Source organism: Cavia porcellus, unplaced genomic scaffold (genome assembly GCF_034190915.1).
Source record: "Cavia porcellus strain 051 isolate PalLab524CR breed Dunkin Hartley unplaced genomic scaffold, mCavPor4.1 scaffold_12, whole genome shotgun sequence".
NCBI classification, from domain to species: domain Eukaryota; kingdom Metazoa; phylum Chordata; class Mammalia; order Rodentia; family Caviidae; genus Cavia; species Cavia porcellus.
This window is the reverse complement of record NW_026947495.1, coordinates 10,644,533-10,653,385: the sequence shown is the minus strand read 5'-3', so window position 1 is coordinate 10,653,385 and position 8,853 is coordinate 10,644,533. Positions and strand designations below refer to the sequence as shown.

The 8,853-nt window shown below is 37.6% G+C and overlaps 1 pseudogene; it reads right to left on the bottom strand.

The window, feature by feature from the left end:
- Positions 1–233: 233 nt before the first annotated feature.
- On the bottom strand, positions 234–5,144 carry LOC100721754 (keratin, type II cytoskeletal 8-like; annotated as a pseudogene).
- Positions 5,145–8,853: the final 3,709 nt, after the last annotated feature.

Sequence of the window (8,853 nt, the reverse complement as noted above, 5' to 3'; positions counted from 1 at the left end):
AAATTTTATATTGAATGTAGATTACAAGGGAAGTTGATGTAGATTGCAAGGGAATTATTTATAACTATAAGATACTGAACATTAATATTAAAAGTACCCAGATGCAAAATTATAATGTGGTCCTGCCTATTAAAATAGTTTAATGAGCTCTTCTTTGAGCATTGGTCTACTCTTGACAGGAAATTGTGATAATTAACCAAGCAAACAAAGATTTTACTTATCAAGATTATGCCTTTTTTTTTTTTGGCAAAACCAAGCTTTATTTTGGAAAAAAACAAGTGAATTGGGTTTTGGTGGAGGGCATGGGAAAGAAGGCAGTAGATTCTCCCCAAGGGTGGGCTGAGGGCGAGGGCTGAGCCTCAGGTGGGTCTCGTGCTCCCATGTGCAGCTGTCTCCCTCCCAGGCTCTGGGGCAGCCTCGGGAGGGCTGCGGGCTGGGAAAGGCTTCTGTGGTTCATTCACTTGGGCAGGACATCGGAGGTCTCAGACACCAGCTTCCCATCACGGGTCTCGATCTTCTTCACAACCACAGCAGACTTGGTGCGGGTGAAGCCAGGGCTTGTGAGGCTCCCAAAGCCAGGGCTTGTGAGGCCCCTATAGGGTGAGCTCACCATTCCTGCATAGCCACTGGTGGTCTTCATTTGTGGATACTCAAGTTCTGCATCCCAGCCTCCAGCCTATTCTCCTCGCCCTCCAGCAGCTTGCGGTAAGTGGCAATCTCGATGTCCAGCGCCAGCTTGACATTCATTAGCTCCTGGTACTCGCGCAGCTGCCGCGCCATGTCCTGCTTGGCCTTCTGCAGGGCGCTCTCCAGCTGGGCCAGCTTGGCATTGGCATCCTCAATGGCCATCTCCCCACGCTGCTCGGCATCGGCGATGGCAGCTTCCAGGGCTGCTCTCTGCCCTTTGAGAGCTTCAATCTCCGCCTGGAGGCGGCTGATGCTGCGGTTCATCTCAGAGATCTCAGACTTTGTGTGGTGGAGGTCATCCCCGTGCTTCCCAGCCAGAGTCTGCAGCTCTTCATACTTGATCTGGTACATGCTCTCAGCCTCGGCCCGGCTGCGGTTGGCAATCTCCTAGTACTGGGCCTTGACCTCAGCGATGATACCATCCAGGTCCAGGGAGCCGCAGTTTTCCGTGGACAGCACCACGGATGTATCTGAGATCTGCGACTGCAGCTCACGTATCTCCTCTTCGTACAGCAGCCTGAGGAAGTTGATCTCGTCAGTCAGTCCTTCCAGGCGAGACTCAAGCTCCACCTTGTTCATGTAAGCTTCATCCACATCCTTCTTGATGAGGACAAATTCATTCTCCAGATTATGTCTTGTAGGTTGTACTACGTTTATGGTGTATTTTGGCAACAAAATAAACCTGAGTCTTTTCTACTGAAAAGATGAAGTCTTTTATTGCAACTGCATAATTTTTCTATATTTGCCTTTGAAGCCCTTAAATTATCATTCTGATGAACTTAACCCACTGTCATAAACTGATAACAAATGCAATTTGAATGTGTTCTGTAAGATTAGCCAAGTAACTATCCCTGTGATGATCTGTTTAACATATAACAATGTGCTTGTTCCAGAAAAACAGCACTAGATCTGAATGGATATAAATTTAATGTGAAACACACATGTACTGCGTCCTGGACAACTCCCTGACCTCTCACAGGTCTCTGAGACCTTCATTGTTCCAAGTCTTATACTCATGACTCCTCAAGAAACTGACAAGGTGATCTAAATAATACTGAGGTGTTACCATTTCAAAACTATGAAAAGTAGTTTATAATCAGTGTTTAGCTTGCCAAACTCATAACTCTGGGAAGATAGTAAAAACTTCAGAGTGTATTTTTAACACCTGATGAACTTATTTTACTGTGGCTGTCAGTGAGGTACCAGCATGTCATCATAGTAGTTTGCATTTCCTTCAGTTGAATAGAAACTCTCCCATGTAGAAAAACTGATGCTATGATTATAGTTAAGAAATTGTCAGAAGTTGTGTCTCCTTTGTGGAACATCTCAAGAGAAGTTCCCAGAGTCAAAGAAACCCATTTCACTGAACAAATAATAAAAAATTAAAAAGAATGCTGTAAAAACAATGTCATCACCATGAAATAATGATAACGGTGTTGACCTCAGTCTTCTGGGAAAGGTAAGAAGACACATCTCATTTTTTAAAAACTGAAATTAACAAAATTAACTAAATCAATTACATTACTTTGGGCAAAGATATTAATCATAAGCTCTGATAATTAAATCTACTCCTAAGTGAACTATTCATCCCTTATTCTGTTTCATTGATCCTTGTGCATGTGCATCAACACTCTGATGTTCGTATCACTGTCACTCTGTAACATAACTTCAAGTCCCGAATTGTGATGCCTCTTGCTTTGCACTTGTCCAGGATTTATTTTGATAGTCTGAGTCTCTTCTAGTTTCATATGAATTTTAGAATTGCTTTTCTTTCTAGTTCTGTGATGAATGCTGTTGGTTTTTGATTTTTGGCAGTATGGCTACTTTGACTATGTTGGCTAATTTCCAGGGGCAGGGATTATTTCTCACTTTTCTGATGTCCACATTAATTTTCTGTTTTCCAAATACTGGAGTTTTCATTGTAGGCCTTTCATTTCATTAGTTATATTAATTTCCTAAGTATTTAATTTTTCTTAGTGTCATTGTGAATAGTACTGCTTTCCAAATTTCTTTCTCAGTGGGTTCTTTATCAATTGATAAATAATGATATATGGTTTCTTCCTTTCCTATAATATCCTTTTTTTTTGTCTAATTGTTCTTGGTGGTGTTTTGAGTACTATATAAAACAGAAGAAATGATAGTGGACATTATCTTTTTCCTCATTTTAGATGAATGTTTTCAATTTTTTCCCATTTGCTATGGTGTTGGTAACACATCTGTCATGATCTTTTAGATCAGACTAAAAAGAAGTACTTCTATACATATTTTCTTCAGTATTTTGTTTTTAATCATGAAAGGATGTTGGATTTTTCCAAAAAAAAATTTCTCTGTCTTTTGATAAAACCATGCTACCTTTGTCTTTCTGTTATATTTCATTTATTGATTTGTGTATGTTGAACCATGCTTGCATCTCTAGGATGGTGTCTTTATGACCATGATGCATGATTTTTTTTGCTGATTCATTGCATTATACTTGCCAATATCTTGCTGAAAATTTTTGTGTCTATTTTTGTCAGGAAAATTAGTCGATTTGTGTGTTCTTCAGTGGGATCCTCATCTTATTTTGGAATCAGAATAATGGCAGCTGCTGGAGTGATTTGGTGAGTTGTTCCTTGCAATTTGAATACAAAACTTGAGGATTACTGGTGATAAAACTTCTCTAAAATTTTTATAGAGTTCATTAGTGAGTCCATTCAGACCTGGGATTTTCATAGTTGCTAAGTTATTACTGCTCCAATTTTTATTGCTTGTTTTTGAATTACACAGTGCTTTGAAATCTTCTTCATTTAGTTTTGGAGATTCATATGTATCTAGGAATCTATTTCTTTTAAACTTTCCAGTTTATTGGCATAATGGTTTGTAAAGTAGTTGTTAATATTTTTTATTTCAGCATTTTCTCTTTCACTTTCACCTCTTTCATTTCTAATTAAATTGATTTCAGTATTTTCCTCTATCCTTTTTTTGTGAGATTGGAAAAGGGTTTGTCCATTTATTCTTTGGAAGAATCAAGTCATTAATTCATTTTATTATTGTATTGGTCTAAATTTCATTGATTTCTGCTCTGATCTTTATAATTTTCTCATAATACCTCTTGGCTTGGATTTTTCTTGGTTTTTAGGACTTTCAGGTGCATCATTAAGTTATTTACTTGGGTTCATTGTATTTTTGTGATGTGAGCATTTACAACTCTAAACTGTTCAGGAGCAGAAGCATTCTTGAACTGAGATATTATTATAACTCAAATATTGCTTCTTTTCTCTCACTGCTTTTTAAGTCTGTTTTTATGTAGAACTTCTATAATTCTGATGATGGTATGTCAAGGAGAGGTTCTTTTCTGATCAGGGTTATTTGATGTACTATACGCCTCACTTTAGTGTTTCCTTTCCTTTATTTGGAAATTTTTCTGCTATTATTTCAGTAGCAGAATCTATTTCAGTATTTTTAAGTAGCTTCAATTAATCTTATATTAGTTCTCTTTGCATCAACTAGGAGCTATAGGACCTATTTTTCATTTTTTTTTTTTCAGATAACTTTCATTAGTTGGTCATCCACAGAAGTCCTTTGACCTTTGTGTCAGGGGAGGGGAGCTATAGAGCCAGAGTGGGCTTGCTTGGGCAAGTCTAGGGAAGGGCCAAAAGCTTTTTTTTTCTATTTCCTGCTGTGTTAATTCCTTTTTCCCCCATAGGAAAATCATGAGACCATAAACTGAACATTTCTAGAAGTTTTTGCTGTCACAAGAAATCAGAGTAATTATTAGATCTTCAACTAATGTCAAACTATCAGGAAACTATTGCACTAATACCAATATTTCTCCATCTTCTCAATGAAAGACACCCTGGAGTTCCCCCAAAAACAGTGAAATGTTAAACTTGGTCTATTAAAAAAATCATTAATTAGTGTTTCCTATAGCCATTAGAAGCAATATTCCAAACTTTCCAATTGATACCATAATTGCTATCATATACATAAAGCCTGTTTGATGCCTACATAAGGCAGCGTGTGTCTCCAGGAATACACATATTTGAGATCAAGAAACTGTTGCTGTGGGTGGAAACTTCATATATGATGTTACTGAACTGAATATACTGCTGGAGTTCCTCCCACCAGTTCTGATGTGCATTTTTACAACATGCAACATAAGAACCATAAGCGCCTAAGAATAAACTTTCCAGTAGGCTTCTTCAGGAGCCATTATGATTGATGGGCTCACAGATATTATTGAACTTGGTCAAACACTGTTAAACATCCTTGCTTTCCAGAACCTCATAGCTTATATTCGGTCAGTAAAGATTCATTTTTCTGTTTGCCTCTGTGCTGATTCAGGTCTTGCCATTAGTCTAGCTCTTATCTGCCTTTGAGGTAGCATTCTTCAAGGATTGTGAAATGAAATGAGTACCCAGCTTGAAATAGATGAGGACAAACTGATTCTCAATAAGGACAGTTTCAATTCTGTCCATGGAAACGCATCTTAGCAGTAGTGGGTGCAGGATGTAAAGAATTTAAAGGCAATCTACAAAACGAAAAAAGTTCCAAATGTTATAGCCAACTACAACTCGCACCAATTCAGACAAGAGAAATCATCCTCTATCAAATGGGTGGAAACTTCTGCACTTATGCACCTAATGGGATATTGTGCATCTCTATTGGTCATTGTATATGATGCAAAATGAAAATGTTTACTACTTTTATTATTTCTACCAATTTCAATACTACTAGTATAGTGTTTAATCAAAAAAGTGGCTTGTTATGCTATTTCTCTAGACATTTCCACTAAATACATTAAGGAAATTTATGTTGGAAAGGATTCATGATGTGTTTGTGAAAATCATTTCTGGCCACAAGTAAATTTGGATGAGAACCAAATGAAATTTTCCTATTAGGTCATCATTGCACCTAACCATTGAGTTTGATCCAGTTCTTGTCCACTTTGGATTTCAACCAGAAGTGTTACAGGAATTGAGTTCATCACCTGAAACACCACTGCAGCTGCTACCTTCCTGGGGCATATTGAATGGTGAATGGCAAGCTTGGCTATCCTGAAATTCTCTAATTTTATGTTTCTTTAAGTGAGTCTCCAGATCCTGTAACTTCTGTATCAGCCTAAGTATTAAATTAAATATATCTTTAAATCAGCCTTCTTTGTAACACATTATGGTCTTTTGTCACCCTCGTGGCTAAATCAAAACTATTACTATTAGGATTTGAGTGCTGTTTTACTTCTTTATAATCTGAAATTTGAATTGATCCTTTATTTTTTTCTTTGAAATTCTTGTGGGAGGGTGTAATTTGGTGTCAGTATTATTCTTCTGAGGCTCATCATAATAATAGCACTAATAGGCCAGTCAAAAATCTTCATTGAATGTATCTATCCATCCAGGACAAACAAAGACACGAACAAAACACAAGAGTCTTCTAATTCTTTTTTTTTTATTTGATGATTGAACTCAAAAACTTCAGAGCCACATCCCAGTCTGCTATTCTTTATAATTCATTGATTTGCATATGTTAAGCAATCCTTGCATTCCTAGGATGAATCCCATTTGGTCATGGTATATAATCTTCCTGATGATTTGCTGCATTGTTTGCCAATACTTTATTGAAAATTTTTGTATCTATGTTCATTAGGGAGATTGGCCTGCAATTCTCTTTTTGGTTGAGTTTTTCTGAGGTTTTGGTATTAGAGTAATATTTTCTTCCAGAAATGAGTTAGGGAGAATTGTCTCACTTTCAATTTCTTTGAAGAGTTTGAGACGTGTCAACATTAAATCTTCTTTAAATTTCTTGTAGAATTCTGCAATGAATCTGTCTGGGCCTAGGCTTTTCTTTGTTGGTAAAGATATAATTATGCTTTTAATTTCATTAATTGAAATTAGCAGTTTTACATCTACTTGACCCAGCTTTGGTAATTCATGTGTTTCTAGGAATCTATCCATTTTTTTCTGTGTTATCAAGCCTATAAGAGTAGAGGTTTTCAAAATAGGTATTGATGATCTGTATTTCCCACAGGTTCTGTAGTGATTTCACCCTTTTCATTGCGTATTGCATGAATTTGAATTTTTTCTTCCCTTTTTTAAGGAAGGTTGGCCAGAGGCTTATCAATTTTATTTATCCTTTCAAAGAACCAACTCTTTGATTCATTGATTATTTGTATTGTTTTCTTTCTCTCCATTGCATTGATTTCTGCTCTTACTTTTATAATTTCCTTCCTTCTTTTTGCTTTAGGCTTTACTTGCTATTTTTTTTTCTAGATGTTTGAGGTGTAGCATCAGGTTTTTTTATTTGTGTTTGTTCTGTTTTCCTAATGTGGGGATTCACCACAATAAATTTTTCTCTGAGGAAATACTAGCTAGAGCAATTAGAGACGAGAGAGTAATAAAAGGAGTAAGGATAGGAAGAGAAGAAGTTAAATTATCGTTACTTGCAGCTGACATGATACTCTACATAGCAGACCCCCAAAACTCCATTGAAAGACTCCTATATATAACAAATAAATTCAAGAATGTAGCTGGAACAAAGTCAACACTCAAAAATCAATAGCATTCCTATACATTAACAACAAACTCACTGAGAGAGAAATAAGAGAAGCCACACCATTCACAATAGCATCCAAAAAAATGAAATACTTAGGAATCACTCTAACAAAAGAATTGGAAGATGTATATATATATATAGGGAAAATTATAATGTCTTGAAAAAAATCTAAAAGGACTTCAGAAAATGGAAAGACAACTGGTGCCCTCAATTCCAGAGATGGGGAGGCCTGGGCTGAGGGTCCCCGCACCATCCCCAGAGCCCCAGGAGTTTAAGATCCTTGATCCTGCTCTGGCCAGGGAACTTCACGGCTTCCTCCTGCACTGGACCATCTCAGCAGGTCTTGAGCCTGCCTGCTCCAACTTCCTGGATTCCTGCCATGCTCAGCAGACTCTGGGGATTTGGGCCTGCCTGTGCCCTCAATTCCAGAGACTGAGTGTCCTGGGGTGAGAGTTTCTACACCATTGCCTGAGCCCAGCCAGGGAACTTCACGACTTTCTGCTGCACTGGACCAGCTCAGCAGGTCTTGGGCCTGCCTGCACCAACTTCCCTGCTTCCTGCTGTGCTTGGCAGAATTTGGGGATTGGGGCCTGCCACACCCTGAATTTCAGAGACTGGGTGGCCTGAGGTGAGTGTTCCTGTACCATCCCAAAGCCAGAAGTTTGGGATCATTGTTCCCACTAGCCAAGGAAACTTCACAGCTTTCTGCCACACTCAACCAGCCTCCCAGGGCTTGGGCCTGCCTGCCCCACCCCCAGTAACCCTCTCTCAACCTGGCGAACTGGGCAACCAGAGTCCCAGGAGCTGAGGGCATACAAGAGCATTTCCAACAGGCCTTGGGGAAGCCTTGAAATAACACTTGAGACAGAAATACAGGAAAAAGACAAAACAAAAAAAAAAAAATAAATAAATAAATAAATAAATCTCAGACCTCAATGCCCATCCCAAGAAACCTTAGGAGCAATGTACATAGAGGAAAATATAGGCCATACATCTGAAATACCTGAAATAATAGCAAATAAAATAAAAAAGCAACTCCAGGAAGCTTTAAAGGAATTCAAACTAGAAATAATCTCCCAGGAAAAAGGAGAAATGATAAAAGAAATGAAAGACATGCTGAACATATCTAAAGAAGACACAGTTAAAAAATTGGAGGAATTAAACAAAAAAGTAGAATCCTTGGATGAACAATATAAGAAACAAAGAGAATACATAAAACATATGCAAAGAGATATACAGGAAATCAAAAATTCCATTAAAAGTTATAAAATCAGCCTCAATGAAAGTGAAGATAGAATTTCAGACCTGGAAGACAAGATTGAAGCTAGTGAACAGGAAAGGAAAAATCTTTTAAAAATAACAAGGAATCAGGAAATAACAATTCAACAGCTGCGAGATGATGCAAAGAAAAACAACATAAGATTGATAGGGATAAATAAAAAAGAAGGGGACAACATAAAGGATGTCAGGCTATTTAGAGAAGTAATAGCTGAAAATTTCCCAAACATGAGAATGGAAACTGACATTAGGATCCGTGAAGCATATAAAACTCCAAATAACCATAACCAAAATAAAACTATACCCAGACATATAATAATCATCATTCCAGAAATCCAACATAAGAACAGAATATTA